Source organism: Triticum aestivum, chromosome 5D, assembly GCF_018294505.1.
Source record: "Triticum aestivum cultivar Chinese Spring chromosome 5D, IWGSC CS RefSeq v2.1, whole genome shotgun sequence".
NCBI lineage: Eukaryota > Viridiplantae > Streptophyta > Magnoliopsida > Poales > Poaceae > Triticum > Triticum aestivum.
Genome location: NC_057808.1, coordinates 502,037,543 through 502,055,192, shown reverse-complemented (window position 1 = coordinate 502,055,192; position 17,650 = coordinate 502,037,543).

Below are 17,650 nucleotides of genomic sequence, written 5' to 3'. Positions count from 1 at the left end.
GCGCTTGTTCAACACTTATATCTTCCTCACTCTGAAAGATAAACAAGCAGACAGATGACAGGTTTTGCACATAAAAGTATCAGTGCTGACAATTCATCACATTTCTTACTGACGAATAAAGTGACACAGTTTAAAATTGCATTAACACAATATGGTATTGTTCAGGTCAAGACATGGCAGGAAATGACATTGTGAAGGAGTTGGCAGCTTCACGACACCACTGGATTACAGATCAAGAACTCATAAGTATCAATGGTTAGTGTGCTGTCAATTTATACCATTTCAGATTGGCAAATAAAGAGACGGTTTAAATAATAGTAGAATGATATGACATTGTTCATAGTTAAGACATTGCAGAATATGACATTGTGCTGTAGTGGGTAGGTTCACCACACCACTGGATTACGGATGAAGAACAGAAGCATACATGCAGTGCAAAAGAAGATCACTTGCTCTGTATAGTTTAATTTACATGGTATGAAGAAGGAACTTGGTTGTACAACTGAAAACTTAAATTGAGAAAGGACAAACTTTTGTTTATGAACTACATAATAAACTTTAAACAAGCAATTTGATGCAAACACCAAAAATAAACAGCTGTTGCAGTCATGCCTAACCAAATATATACAACAAAGTTTGAAGGCTTGAGATGGACAAACTTACATTATTGGTGAAGACAGGCTCTATAAAGGCCTTGTCCATGCTGATGGGGGGGGGCAATTCAAGAAGTTTACCACAGAATCTTCTTCAAAAGCATTGCCTTTATTCTACATTTTGTTAAGAGTAAATATAGATGTGATAATATACGAAAAAATGGAGAATATTTAAGATAAGATGAAGAGTGATGCTACATAACCAAGTAGCTATAAATGTAAGTGCAGCGATACAGGCAAAAGGTACAGCCAAGAGCAATGCACAGCTAAACTTCTTCAGTACCAACCTTATGGTAAGAGTAAATATAGATCTGATGTGTAGAAAATGGAGGGCAAAGGAAAATAAGCTGCAGAGTGATGGTACATGAACAACTACCTGTCATTATAAGTACACTGATAAAGGACAGCATGTACTTACAAGAACAATGCAGAGCTAAAAAAACATTGGCATTGGATATATTCTACACTAATGTAACCATTCATACAGATCAGATAATTTGGAGCGAACAATTGATAAGCAAGCTATCATGCATACTGCTGTCACATAATGAACCAGGTATGTATGCAAGTACAGTGATACAGGACAACAGGTACTAACAAGAGCAAAGCAGCGGGCAGCATATTTGCGATATCCTGTCGTTCTTGTCAAACCGGAATTCTTCTTCGAGCAGATTTCCTGCAAAAAAGATCCGTAAGGCACATGCGGAAAAGTAGAAGTTCAAATTGTCATGTGATTTCATAGACAGTACCTCATCCTGGGAACGAGACCAGTGCATAACAAGGTTTTTCCATTCAATGTCTTCTAAATTTAGCACAGGAGACTTCACCGGAAATTCGTTTATAGACTTGCCATCAAAGTGTGATTTCCTCAGGTAACACCGATACTGCTGCAATGCTTCCTTGAAAAGCACAAGCAAGCTTTGCTCGTCATGACTATCCAGATTGACCCTCGCCTAGTTACAACAATGTAATGTAAATCATTGATGTGTTCAATCAGCAGAAAACAGGAAAATAATAACCATGAATAATAGCACTTACACGTAAGTTGGACAGGAAGATGTGAAAATGGTGTTTGTCTTCACAATAATCTTCCCATGATGGGAATATATGCACGTAGTCCCTAACAACATTGAAAGCATTGTCTTTTAAACTGGGAATAAATGGAATGGGGTTCCAATCTGCAGGAATTGGCCGTCTCTGCAGTTGGGATAGGTCTTCGGCCGGTGGACTTGCTGTACTTTTTGCTGGAGTGGGATTTTTCTGTGGTACAGCTGGTGCTATGGCAAATGAAATCGGTATACCTTTTGCTGGAGTGCAGGTCCTGTGTGGTGGGGCTAGTGGTGTGGCCAGTGAAGTATGGGTACAGTCTGCTGGAGTCGGTCCTACGTTTTGTGTCACTGGTTGTACAGCCAATATAAGTGGGGTGCTGTCTGATTTCTCCGGCACCACCACGTTTTTCAAGGACTTTGCTGGTGCTCCTTCAGGTTCGGCAATCACCCTCTTCCTTTTTGATGTCTGATGCACAAGAACAACATTTGAGTGGAAAAACATGGTATGATGACAGATGGAATATGTATTGATAATGGATGGGCATGGCATCTCGACATATATGATGAGTAAACTAAGCAGATGGCGGTGCAACAAAGTAGAAGAAATGCAAGACAACATATGCAAGATACCCGCAATCAATAAAACATTGCCAAATTAGAACAGGCACCTTGATGGGTGAACAGGACAGGCCATCTGCCTTTGACTCCTCGAGGTTAGAATAGTCATTAGGATCATATTCTGAACAAGAATCAACAGGTGGGGAGCGTATGAGTTTCATTGCATCCAGAATGGCACTCAATGCCTTGGTGCCAATTTTGTAAGTCATTGCAGTGTTTAGCTTCAAGAGTGGACTGCTGCTAGTGCGACACAAAGCAGCTACACAGATCATAGTGTAGATATAACGGGAAAACCTTAAGCATCAGAGTAAAATCAGCAAAGTGGAACTTGCTGGAATATATGTGCTAGTATTGCCGGTACGGCTAGAAAGGCTTCGGATACCAGCTCTCTTCAAGTGAAGGTGCGGTACTGTTAATATCAGTGTAACTCTCAAAGGCGACACAGCTCCCCGCATTTCCTTGCTATTCTTATAGGATTCAAGTGGGCAGGCCACTACAAATCCTATTCCTATGTTTACAAGATCCTACGAATCAAAGAGGCTCAAAGTGTCCATCACAACCGACCGTATAGACCTCTACACTGCAAATGTCCCTGCTCATCTTCAGTACAAGGAACATACTGTACTACTATCATACTCCCTCCGTTCCAAAATATAAGTCTTGGTAGAGATTTCCACTATGGATCACATACAGATGTATCCAGATACATTTTAGAGTGTAGATTCACTCATTTTGCTCCATATGTAGTCCATGGTGGAATCTATACAAAGACTTGTATTTAGGAACGGAGAGAGTACATATTAAAGAAGAACGGAAGAGGAACATGGTAAAGAAGAGCAAGCAGATTTTGGATAATAAAATGTTGGTTGCGCAGTGCCCACACATGATGAACCAGAGCGCATTAAGAATGCAACTCCCAGCTGTCTCTCGACCATTTCAGGCGGTTGGATGAAGATCCTACGTCTCCTAACCCTTCTTCTTCCTCGTCTCTGATTCTTCCCATACAGAACACCGCACGGGCCGCCGGCCGGACCACCGGCCCCCACCGCCTGTGTTCCTCCGCCACCCCCACCCCCACCCCCGCCCCAACCCCCACCCGCGTCGAGTTTTCTTCGTTCGGCGAGGCCCCACAACCACCCGAGCCCCTTCGATCGCACCGGCGAACTCCGGCGAGCTCTGAAAAATCGACTGACCCAATTTTGAAATTTAGTCTACTGTGATTTAACTAGTGTGGAATATAAAAGGGGAAAACCATAAGCATTGGGAGTATAGTGTTGAGCGTGCCATGGCGGATCTGAAGGTGCAAACCGGACAAAGGCAACTTCGCAACCAAGACAAGAAATCAGAGTAAAGCAGTGGCGATCTATTTTCTTGCTGCGATAAATAAGTTGAGCAGATACGAAAGAGTACCGCCTCTGGTGCGGCGCCGTGTACGCATCTGCTGAGAATTTGACGGTGCTGCGGTAGCGATGGCTGTCGGCGGCGTGGAAGCAGATCTAGGAGGGTAGACGGTGGCGGCGGGGCGCGGTGGACGAGACGGTCGTAGGAGCGGCGCCGGCAAGGTGGACGACGGCGGGGATGAAGCGAGAGGACGGGATGCAAGGATCCCGGTCCGAAGCCGTGGATGAGAGAGGTCGATCTCTTGTAATGGACGGCGGCGTCGGGGTATCAGCTCCGGCATGGTGGAGGAGGACGGCGGTGGATGGGGTGGCGGACGGCGGCGGACGGAGGAGGGTGGGGTGGAGAGGGTGTTTTGGCGCCCACGGAGTACGAATGGGGAAAAGGGAGGTAGAGAGGAAGGGGGGAACCATGTATTCAGGGCGCGCTTGTCTCAAATGCGAGGAAATTTACAAACTTAGCCCCCGTTTCAAATTTCTACTACATCACAGCAACATTAGTCGGTTGGGGATAGGACGGTAATCTCGCATACACCGAATATTTGCCGACGAGAGTTTGTTTTTGGCGCCCACCGTGTATGAATATGAATCGGGGAGGGAGTCGATTTCGGCCGAGGACACACTGTGTTTTGGCGCCCACCGTGTATGAATCCGGGTGAGAGGCGGTTACGTCACGTTTGGGTGAAATTACAAACCTACCCCTATCGAAACCTATAGAAATCCAGCAGATAGGCTTTGCGTGGCAGGGATAGGCAGTAGTGATTTCCATCTCGCAGATTTTGGTTTCGGGCGGTTACTGCGACTTTCCCCGCTTCGTTCAAATTTTGCAGAGTGCACGTTTACCGTGCCAACTCAATTCGAATCCCGTTTGTATTCTATTTTTTTCGGGCGGGATCCATTTTCAATTGGAATTACATTCTATATACATCATTTTTTATATATACTTTCAAAAGCACAACAAAGAATTCTGCTCCTTTATATGTATAATATGATTTACAAATACAACGATCTCGAAATCTTAAGGTTGAATTCGAAAAATTTAACCAAATTATGTTCTACTAAAATGTATGGATCAGTAATATCTACATATTAAATAACATAGATGTGCGTGAATTCATATGAGTATGCATGTTTGATAGATCAATTTTGGTTCGAGTATGGATTACATGTATCATCATCTCGAATTCAAATATTTGAATCCCTTTTTTGTTCACTCCTTTCACGCCCATCTCTCTCGCATGCATGCTCCTTCAGGTAGCTATCACTCTCTTTTCTCCAGCTCACCCGCACGCTCACTTCATGTTTCTCCTATCCTCGCAAACATGGTCTCTCGACGTCTCCCTTGAGAAGTGTCACACTCTCCCTATCATTATACATTACATGGTTTTCATTATCTCTCACGTCTCTACTGTTCTCTGGTATCACTCGGTACCTAAGCTTTCTTTTTCACCGCCACACACACAGTCTCCACTCGTCTTTCACTTTGTCTTTCTCTCTATGGGATTCTCTCACACACCCTATATGTCTCTACATATGACTCATACCACTAAAATTACTCTCTCTCTCTCTCTCTGTAGACACAACATTTGTTGCGGTCTCCTTTTCGTCTCCATCCCAGACTGACATTATTCATTTGTTTACCGATCAGACAACCCCGACTACCGTCTCCTCTCTCTCTCTCACAGACACACACACACAACTCCTGCTTCCACTCCCCTTCCCGACTACCGTCTCTCTCTCTCACACACACAAAACTCTCGCTTTCGCACCCCGACTCGTATTTCTCTCACAAACATTTATCGACTAGCTAGCCTCTAGATAGGTTTATACACCCGCACACTCGTGCTTCCACCATCGCATACATGTCTCTCTCCCGCTCCTTGTATCTATGTAGATTTTTCTTCCCTTCTTGAGACACGCCCTCTCGATCGTGCACACACACACTATCGCCTCATTTTAAGCTGATACCTATCGCACACACACTCCTTGTGTCTTTGTCACACATGCACTCCGTCCTCCTCCACTCTCCCTCTCTCTCACACACACATGGGCTTTTTGCAACAACTAGCAAGATGCCCATGCGTTGCACGGAACATCAAGATGCATTTGTATGAGTAGTTTATCTTGTGGGGGAAAAGGATGAACGAGGGAAGGCCTTATTTGCAAATGTGGAGAGGGGTGTGGGTATCTTTTTGCAAAATTGCCATAGTTTCCTTCCTATCCGTCAGATATAGATCGGACGGCCTATATTGCAGGATGGCAGGCACACGATCATCACCGACAATGCTTTTTATAAGAGTAGGGATAAAAAATAGAGTTGGTGATGATGGTGGGCCTGCCATCCTGCAATGTAGGTCGTCCGATTTATATCTGACGGATAGGAAGGAAAATATGGCAATTTACCCGCACTCTTCACCACATTTGCAGATAAGGCCTTCCCTCGTTCATCCTTTTCTCCCACAAGATCTTGATGTTCCGTGCAACGCACGGGCATCTTGCTAGTAAGAGTAGAAATTAGACATATACCACTTCTCGAATCTTGAAACCAACAACATTCCTCCCTTATCTCATCAAAACCGCCAAAGGAATATATTTTGAGTGAAACATAACATATTTTTAGTGATATACGTATTTCAAAACTAGACTTTTTTTCTATCAAATCGGTGAATATGTATTAATCTACTTTGATCGTGTGGCAACGCATTGGCACATTGCTAGTAGTTATTATAATTTTTTGGACACCAGACAAACGGTGGAGTACATATACGAAGAGAAGAGGCGCACGCACGCAGTCGGCCTCTCGCTGTCTCGCACACATGAGTGTTACGTAAAGGCGACGTTAACAAATAAACCCTAAAACCCTAGGTGCACGATTGCTGCATTCGCGGGTACCGGGTACGTGGTGGAGCACCTTTGTAGGAATAGTCAGCTCGCGTGATAATTTGATCCGTAGGAGTTGATGGTCGGGACCACAGGTGAACGACTTGGAGCGCGGTGGCTCGCCAGTTGCCACAGATCGAGTAGCCACGTTTAAAATATCGTTTTTTAGCGGGGTTAAGAGTTCTGATTTTCAATGGCGCGTTATAAGTAGTAAGTAGTTTTTAGAACGATTGGTATGGAGCGAAAATGGAATTCATAGTACTACGTACCTCCTTGGCGTATGGTTGTATGGTTTTTTTGCGATGGAGGTTGTATGGGTTTATGTTGCGAGATGTTGAACCTAGTAGTTCTAGGGCAAATACTATGGTCTAGATTTAGATGCTGGTTTTCAGTAATGAAAATCGGAAGGGGAAACCCTTCTTTGATTAAAAAAACTACTACGTCCATTCTGGTTTACTAGTCCCCATCGTACTTTGGGTCAAAGTTTGTCCACGAATTTTACTTGTAAAATGTGAATGGAAAACGAGATTTTGTGATACCCAAACAAAACAGGACTGGAGGGAGTGATTGCTCTGACACGGACACGACCTCTCATAGCGCAGGCATTGAACCGGCGCGCCGGCCAAGAGGGCCGCACTCGCTGCAGGCCCGGCTGAGCACGCCTCCTCGCTGCGTGCAACCAGCTTAAGACTGCCCCGCCTGCATTCATTGAATCCGCGCGTGTGCCGGCAGCACGTCCTTCCGCGAGCCGGCAGGCATTTTAGAACACAAAAAATGACTAAAGTATAATTAATTTACGCATGGTCTTGACTTGTTGTGCTCGCACTGGTAGCAGGAACTAGTAGAGGATTTTCTTTATTTATAACTCTCATCACATTTTTTGGCTTTGAAGTGAATCATGGTTGTGGACATTATGTATGAATGTGCAGATATCTGTGAACACGAGTTTGATGTGGAAGTTGAACTTGGAATGTCGGGCTTGCGCGTGAACTATACCATGTCCAATGCTTCGTCTGTTATTGTTTGGAAAGTAATTGTTGTTATTACATGACCCGAAAGAAAAATTTTGTGCCACATCAGTAGATGCACGGACATCACAACAGGCATGCTGACTGGATAAACATTTGAACATAGCTATTATGAAGGAAATTTTGTATTGACAACAGTTTTAGATAGCAGGAGACGCCTAGCCTGCTCTGCCTCTGCTAGCTTATTTCTGGCTTCTTCCATCTCTTCTTTGGCTTGGGTGAAGAGAGCATCTGATTGCTCTTTTCGCTTCTTCAGGAACTCAGCTACATTCTCAAGGGCTGCTGCACGCTTTCTTTCAGCCTTTACTAATGCCACGAGGACACGAACAGCTGACGACTCCACCTGGCTTGTGTGTAATCCAGCATCATCTGGGAATTTGCACCTTGTGTCTAATCCAGCATCATTAGGGAACTGGCACCTTGTGTGTAATCCAGCCTCATTTTGGAAACATGATCTCGAGGTTGACCATACTTCCCTCCTCGCAGGAACTGCATCCTGACATGAAGTTACTTCTTTTTTAGATCAATACTCAGAGCAACCTAGATCCATTTAGTAGAAGCCAGATAAACAGAACTCGGAGAAGTGAATTCAAAAGGAAAAAAAATAAAAACAGACTACAAGGTGAGAACACCCACTTCCTACATCAAGCTAAAAACGAAAGCATTAGGACGATTAAGACTCTTCTTATTACACATCGAAGAACACCACGCTTAAGAGAAACAGAAACTACAACATATACACATCGAAGAACACGAGGCTACACGAAAGTAATTGAAAGGGTGTTACTTACCAAAGCTCGTTTTACAGGTTCGGTGCAGCTCCTCTTTAACTTGCCACGCTCCTTGAAGATGTCCCGAATATCCCGTGTTTGGTCTTCATTGCTCCTCTGCATGTTCGCACTCGTGGTTTTAAAATCTCAACATGGCAAGAAAAATATACTACTAGTAATACTCGCGCATCTTGTGGGCAACATTAAAGCACTCGTCTGCCATGTTAGAGCATCTCCAACAGAATCGCAACGCGCGGCGCTTTAAAAAAGCGTTTACAGTGCTGAGATCGAGAAGTAGATACTAGAGAGTAGAGGATAGTTCTCAGCATAGATAGATAAAAAAAGATAATTCAACTACTCCTCGTCGTCCGACTCCTCCTCGGTGATGTCCTCCTCCGACGTCTGACTGTAGGCGTGAAGATACCGATCGTCGTCGGATTCCCAGGGCGACGCTGCTCCTAGCCTCATGTTGAATTGAGCGTCCGCTTTTCGCCTACGCTTGTCCTCGCGATAGGCGGCTCGCTCCGCCCTCCTCTTATCCCTCTCCGCCCTCCTTTGCGCGTAGAACTCGTGCTCTTTGATGATGTCCTGCGGGAAGTGTTGGCGCCACAGCGCCATGGCTTCCTCGTCCATCTCGGCGATGCCGAGACGGTGCTCCCGCCTCCGGTTGTCGCGACGATCCTCGTCGGTGCTAAGCCGCAGCAGAGGCGCGAGCTCCTGCGCCCGCTCCCGCGTCGGCACGTAGGGGAAGTTCAATGTTCTATGAGGCCACCGGAGGCGCCACACCGCCGCGTCATACGCGCGGGCGGCCTCGTTGGCGGTGTCGAAATTGCCGAGGCCGAGGCGCATCCCGCGGAACCGGATCTCGGCGGAGAAGCCGCCGGAGGGGCGCGCGCGGACGCCGCGGTATCCCCAAGTTTCCCGGTGACGCGGCGGCGGCAAGGCGAAAAAGAGCGGGGAGAGATCGGTGGCGAGGCACAGAGCGGGGAGAGAGCGGTGGCAAGGCACAAAGCGGTGGGAGGGCGTTGGATTTTATAAAGCGCGCCGGACGCCGCGGGCCAAAACTAGCGCACGCCCGGCCGCTTTTTCCCGCGCGCGCGATCCTTACCCGACGTCTCTGCTATCTCTACTCTCTTCTCTACTGTTATATTTATTTAATATTTAATATTTATCTCTACTTCCTTTACTGTCTACTTTTTTTCTCTATACTTTTTTTTCTTGCAATATAGGCCGCCCGATTTATATCTGACAGATAGGAAGGAAACAAATGAGAATTTTGCAAAAAGATACCCATACCCCTCTCCATATTTGCAAATAAGGCCTTCCCTCGTTCATCCTTTTCTCCCACAAGATAAACTACTCATACAAATGCATCTTGATGCGTGCAACGCATGGGCATCTTGCTAGTTCTAAAAACCTTTCCATCATTTGCCACACTACTGGTTGCAGATGAAAAACCTACCCAAGCACAGCGCGATACAGGAGCGACGCACAATTACAAGCTGATATTCTGTTGGACAATGGAGGCTATAACCAATTACTTTTACGGGAACAATAGCACCCAGGAAATTTGAAGGGTAGGTATGAACAAAATTGGAACTGCACATGTACTGCTAGGTGATTCAATACACACATTACCAATCGAGGAGGAGAACGATGGTCGCGGCGGCCTCTGTGAGTCATGGTCGGCAACGGGAGTCAGTTCATTGTCCACGACGGTGGTACTTCTGCGCTTGGCGTCGGCTTCCGGGAAGCAGATCCGAGACCGTGGAAGACGATGCCGGGGAAGAGGCTCCGTGTACGACGACGACGGTGGACCGGCTCCAGTGCGGCGTACGAGGTCGTCGATGAGGCAGATGCGCTGCGGTGGACGAGTGCGCCGATGTAAAGGGGAGGAGCACGAAGGCTGCGGTGCCGTGGAGAAGTCTATTTTGCGGTGGGGATAGAAAATGGGGAGTATTCAGGTGTACTACTCTGGGTGCCGGGGTGGGGTTGGCTGGGTAGGGTGAACCTGAAGTTACGAAAACAGCCCCCTACCAAGCGTCATCCGTAGGCCTGTTCCGAAGGCTATGATGGTAACTTCCCACTGCTCGAATCAGGGTCGCGGGAGATTTTCCCGCCGACCTCAAAATTTTGTGACACTGGACTCCCCGTGTGGCGTGTTGAGTGATTCGGCTAAGCAACTAGCGAGTAGTAGTAGTAAACTCTGCATATTAGGTTTGATCGAAGTCAAATTTCCTAAAGTTTGACCAAGTTTATAGGAAAAATATAAACATTTACCATAACAAATATGTATGATGTGAAAGTACATTCAATAATGAATCTAATGGTATTTATTTGTTATTGTATATGTTAATATTTTTTGTTATAAGCTTTCTAAGAGTTTACAAAACTTGACTTTGACCAATGCTAATACGCGGACTTAAATAAAAATGGAGGGAGTACACATTTGTTTTCTTAGTTTGTAGTGAACTAATCATTTGTTGAAATTGTGAAATAAATATATTAGGTTATTGACTTCGAATGTAATGGTCTATACAATTCAATAGTTACAATCATTGTCGAATCTCAAGATGTATACAAGGTCTATAGTACTTCACAACATGCTCAAACTCACACACACACACACAAAGTAAACTAGAAGACCGTTCTCTCATGTATACACAACGTATCGGCATCTGTCTATGTCTCACTCATGCATGATCATTTGCACATTCACACCTCTCTATGTCTGTATCACACGCACACTGTCTCCACATTGCCCTTCCGCCACAACACACATATGGACACATACACACGTTCTCTCTCAGTCACACACACAAAATCAGTATTAAAAAAACTAGGGCGCACCTAAAACGTCCAAATCCAAATAAACACGAACTGGAGCTAAATTCAAATATATGGAAATATTGCAGCGTCAAGAACTTTCACAGAAAAAAAAGTTGAGTAATATTCGAGGATTGTTTTCACACACACAAAAAGGTTCGGTGGATGTCCTTCGAGCGCGACACGGTGACGCACTGTTCGATCGACCGCGCGGCCGCGGTTCACGCGCTTGCACAGGATTCCGTATCGTGGTTGTGGTACTAACTAATAAAAGCGCTGCCTAAGTCTAATGTTTACGTGTACTAGTACGGTTTTCTTTTAAGTTTGACCAACCTTATATATAAAACTAAAGTAAGCTCCCACACGCGCACTCATCAATATGCCGCCGCCGCCGTTGCGCATGCCGGCGCCCGCCTGCTCCGGCCAACAATTTCTCGCCCATCACCGCCGTGTCGCCGCCATCCCTGTGCCATGAAGCCGAAGGCTCGCCCGCTCACGTCGTCTGCAGTCCCTCCTCGCGATGCCGCCGCGCTGCCAAGCACACGAGCAGCTGGTGGAGCCGCGTCTATGCACGCAGCGTACGAAGAGGAGGACGAGCGCGTGCTCCAGCACGCCGGTGAGGAGGAACTAGCATGTCATTGTCGTCTCCGCTCGCACGGAGGAGGCGCGCATGGTGGCTGTCGCGGCAGAAGCCAGTCGCGCGCGCGTCGAGCCCGCAAACCGGGTGCGGACGCGGAATCTACCTTCGAGACCTTGAATGCCACGTGGATCCTGCAATCTGAAGGAGCAATTTGGGTCAGTCGACTCATGTGAGCCGTTTGATGCAACATGGATGGCTAGAAGGGCTTCTTGCACCTCTTCTGCCGTCTTCTTCCTTCGCTCCATCGAACTTCTTTCACAAATCGACTGACCCAAATTATACTACTAGTACGAACGTATTAAGTACACTAGGAACACGAAGATACGAGCAGTAGTACCAACTGCAAGAAGAACAGTAGTAAGACATAGTACTAGTACTACTGTATGTACTAAAGAGTTCAAATAACGAGAAAGAACATAAACATAGTTCTGCTGGGGCCTCAGCACAACACACCCTTGAAAATAAACAAAGCAACTAGTCCGCTTGACACTGCACTAGAACCAGCATGAGCGACGGCACTGCCACCTACTCGGAGTCCGAGTCCACGTCCTCGACTTCGTCCTCGTCCCTCTTCCTCTTCCTCTTCGCCGACGCTTCTTTGCTTGAACTGGACACTGGACTCTGCTTCTTCATCCAACCCTTGTAGATATTTAAACAAAGGTAGGCATCCATTGCTGCGTACAGGATGTGATCTTCATCTAATGTCTTCGACTCCCATGCATGATGAAACTCGTGATGAGTTTTCTTCAGTTTAGCGTACGAAGGATCATCATGGCTGCTGCCAGGGTCAGCATTGAAGGTTGAGAGGAGGACACCAGGCTTGCCTTCTGGAGATCGAAGGGCTGGCCTACAACGAGACCTATGCGACGCAGGACATCCCTGTCGTTCTTAAAGCCTACAGTAACGAATTTCACTCTTTTGTCCTTGAGGAAATTCTTAAAATCCTGGCACTCAACGTCGGCATGGCATATGTGGTAGATCAAGCAAACATTATGTACGCAAACCTGGATCACGGCGAGCTTCTTCCTCTCTTCGTCCTTTAGATCCTTCTCTCGTCCCAGGACTGTGGTGTACTCAACATCTAGCCCAGCGACCCACTCATCCGTTGAACTGTTGAACATGCGTAGGAAGCGAGCAAGCCATGCTTTCACCGTCTCGGATCCACGTGTGTAGATGACGATGAACTGATCGCCGGTGATGGCTCTAACCTGGTACTCAGCGGCGACCATGGAGATTTGGGAGGCCATGGATTTTGGAGGAGGGTTAGGAGAAGTTGAACTGTTGTACCCCGCAAAAAAACTGGGAGCGAACTAATGTGAAAGGACGGGACGACTGGGAGCGAACTGTTGTAAGGTAGAAGACGGGGACGAGTAGGGCGTGCGAACGGCGTGGGGTTGCTGGCTTTCCCGGTGGATAAACGGCTGCAAGCCCCCAAAGAGTTCTCGAGAACTATGCGGGACCCACTAGATGTCATGTCTACTAGACCCATATCGTAGGCCTGACGGTATAGCTTCTGCCTGTTCGCACGCCATGCCGGCGCGTGGATGTAACTTCACTTAATTCCGTCAAACGTCGCGCCTCCCACGACCTTCGCCTCCCTCGTGCGGTCGCGCCCTTTGAGACTTCGACCGGCTATAAATAAGCAATTTTTTGCCTTTTTTTAGACAAGCAATTTTTTTTGCCTACTCCGCATGCATGATACTCCCTCTGGTCCTTTTTACTCCCGTCAACCGTTTGCAAAGTGTTTGACCAAATTTATACTTTTTTTGAACACCACCTTATATTAATTAACCAGCCACACCAGTACACTCATTCGATACAATATTCACCACACAGGGCAGTACGTTATTTACAAGAATACCATCTAATCTATTGTCAAAGCTTTCATCTTCAGGTCACGCATAGCAGATCTGTCATAGTCCCCCGATGCAAGAGACGCTACCACAAAAGCGCAATCAGTCTCTAAAATTACAGGATTATGAAGAGAAATACCTATGTAGAGACCGGCAATGCAAGCCCTAAGCTCCGCTTCCTCCACGCTTTGACAGGCATCAATGAAATCCCACGACCAAATTTATACTAAAAATATCAATACTGATTATAATGAGTATAAGAGAGAGATGATTATAGTAACATAGGTAGATACCGTAACATAATAAATGTGATGCTACTATGTGTCTTGCATGGCAATAAATGAGACCACCTATGATACTAATCTATGATACTATGCACTATAGAGGTAGTAACATAGACTAGTAACATATGCATGTTACTAGTCTAAGTTACTCCCCACTATGACCAGCCTTAGAGTACCACTACCTCCCTTCTAGTTTAAAGGGCTCGATTCAAAAATTTCACCTACTCTTAGCAGGATAGTAGAGGCGGTGGAATAGTTTTTGAAGTCTGCAAAAGTACTCAACTAGTGTTGTCGTTCTTCACAAAAAAATGTGTTTACCAATGCATGCATGAACACTAGTTACTCTAACCCCCTCTCTTCTTTAATTCTTTGCCACATCAGCATGTTTGCTATTCCCGTGTGCATGATACCAGCTAAGATACCACCATTATGGCCAGCCTTAATCATCGCATGCAATAATTTAGTGCACCTTGATATGAACATGTGTGGGGCGTGTATGTTTTTAATGGTTTGAGACTATACCTAGCCCGGCATGCAAGCTGACTTATTATGCACCGTTCCCCATACCTGCAGGAAGCCCGTTCGTCTCCAAATATTTTCCTCTCCATGTGTGGAAACAATATGCCTACCAAACTCTCCTTCTCCCTCCGGCGGTCCCACCACTCCACCCCGTGTGAAAAAAATCTGCATGCATGACTCTCCTCCCCCCACGTTCGTCCAATCCGTTGTGACTAGCAATATTTCCACCCCTTCGGTCCCCCGTAATTTACTCCAACAAATATGCCCACGTAGCTGTTACTTAACTGCAGGTGCATTGGGTCACTGACATATTGTAACACCCCGCATGTAACTTGCCATATTTGTAACTCCGACTCTTGCCATTTTCGGCTATGTGTTATGATATTCCCTCCGTGGTCGGGTTTTGTCTTTCGTTTTTGCATTTTGTTCATGTCATGCATTTCATATCATGTCATCATGTGCATTGCATTTGCATACGTATTCGTCTCATGGATCCGAGCATTTTCCCCGTTGTCCGTTTTGCAATCCGGCGCTCCTATCTCCTCCGGTGCACCCCTCTTGTTTTCTTTCGTGAGCGGGTGTCAAACGTTCTCGGAATGGACCGAGGCTTGTCAAGTGGCCTTGGTATACCACCCGGAGACCACCGGTCAAGTTTCGTTTCATTTGGAGGTCGTTTGGTACTCCAACGGTTAACCGGGCATCCGCAAAGTCCATTTGTGTGTGCAGCAAAACCCTCCTAAAAACCAGCCCAAAACCCACCAAACTCTCTTCCATGCTCTAGGTCGTTCGATCACGATCGTGTGGGCGAAAACCGCACCTCATTTGGAGCCTCCTAGCTTCCTCTACCTATTTATATGTGAGTACCCCGAAATTACATTCGCAGTCCCCGAAACCCTAACTTCCCCCGCCGCCACCGGACGTGTCCGGCGCCCGCCGGACATCTCCGCCGCCGCGTCCAGCGAATCGGGCGCCGCCACGTCACCCTCCGGCCTCCCACCGCCGCCGGCCCGGCGAGCCCGAGGAGGGCCCGCCCGAGCCCAGCCGCCACCGCTCCTCCCGGGCCGCGCGCCCGCCGCCGCCGCCTCCCACCTGCGCGCCGCCCCGCGCCGCCGCCGGCCGGCGCCGCCCCGCCGCGGCCGCCCGTCGCCGTCCCCCCGCGTCGCTGTCGCCGGCCCGAGGCCCCGCCGCCTCCTCCCTCCGCCGGGGCCCGCGTCGCCGCCCCCCCCCCCGCGCCGGCGCCGCCATCTCTCCCTCCCGTCGCCGGGGAACAGGGCCCCGAGCCCGAGCCCGAGCTCTTCCCCCGATTGGATCTGGTATACTGCGTTGACTTTCTCGTGCCCGAAAATCCTCAAGTCCTCAGTATTTTTGCATATGTGCCTCTGTTCAACAGTGCATAACTCCTTGCATGTAGCTCCGTTTCGCGCGTGTAATATATTGAATTGTTCGACTCGTGATGCTCTAAATTTTGTTCAATTACACCATGTTCATTAGAGGTCACATTGATGCCCAAATCTCTGTTGCAAGAGGGCTAGTTGCTGTTATCTGCTAGTTCTTAACAGAACTTGGAGATTTGTCATTTTTGTATCATTTAATCTGTGCATCTTTTGGGCATGAGCTCTACATGTGTTTTGTTGTATGCCATGCTATCTTTCCAGTGGTGTATTCCATGTATTTTTGTGATCTCTGTGGTGACTAGCACAAGCATGCAAAGTAGGCCCCATAATATTTCTGATTTCAAAGACTTAGTGATTTCTCCAAGTCCTTGTCTGCTGTTATTTTGTTGCCATATAAACTTGATGCTACAGAGAGATCCATGCATATTTTGAAGATGTTCAGTAAGGATGTTTTGTAGATATAGGTGTAATAGATCCATTCCTGCAAATTTTTGCAATTATGGAGTGCCATAGCATGACTCAATCTTGCTCTACTTTTGCTATAAAATATTTCTGGCAGATTCTTAACATGATATTCATTTTTGCCAAGCTTATTGTAGTTGATCCTTACATGATATGCTTTTGTTCTTGCCATGGATAGCTTCATAAACATGCCATATTGCTGTAGGTATGCTTGTTTTGTCATGCGTTGCTCTGTAGTGAGTGCATCAAGCTCACAAAGAGGCCTTCATATTATTATTTCTGCCATGCTCTGTTTTCTGCTAAGTCTGAAACCTGATAACGAAACTTGCTATGTTTACATGCTTGCCATCATATCTTCTGGTCCTTTTTGGCTTATGGTCAGTAAGGGACTTTTGTCTTATGCATTTAATAGAATACTGTCATGCCTTGTTTTGCCATGTTAAGTTCCTGTAGCATGTTGATTTTGTGCTCTGAACATTGCTACCTGATGTTGTTTTCTGCCATGTCCAGTTTTTCACCAAGTCTGTGATCCTGTTATCTTTTGCACTTTTGCCATGCTTGTTTGAGCTTGATATGTTGTGATCTAGCCGTAGCTCAGTGTTCATCTTTTGTCAAGCATCTCCTCTAGACTAATGTCATATGCTTTGTTGCTATGTTGGAGTGCTGTAGCATTGTTACTTGTTGCATTTTAAGTGCTATCATGCCGTTAATCGCAGATTCGTGTCATTCTTGTTTTGCTTGCCATTTGCAAACCGTGCATCCGTTTCCGGTGATCTTTATATCGATTTCGACCGAAATAATCTCATATTTCCAGTGGCATGCTTGGTTTGCTAAGTTACTGCCTTGTTCATCATTTTCCTTCCGGAGCACGCATATGCATCGCATATCATATCTCGCATATCATACTTGTTTTGCATCATGTTGCTTGTGCATTTCTCGTGATTGATTGTGGTTCCGTTGCTTGTGTTCTTGTCTTGGGTAGAGCCGGGAGACGAGTTCGTGAATGAGGAACCTGTTGAGTACGCTTACGAGGATCAAGCTTTCGACAACTCTGAGAACCTTGCAGGCAAGATGACAACCCCTCGAAATCACTTCTATCTTTGCTTTGCTAGTTGTTCGCTCTATTGCCATGCTGCGCTACCTATCACTTGCTATATCATGTCTCCCATATTGCCATGTCAGCCCCTAACCATCCTTTCCTAGCAAACCGTTGTTTGGCTATGTTACCGCTTTTGCTCAGCCCTTCTTATAGCGTTGCTAGTTGCAGGTGAAGTTGA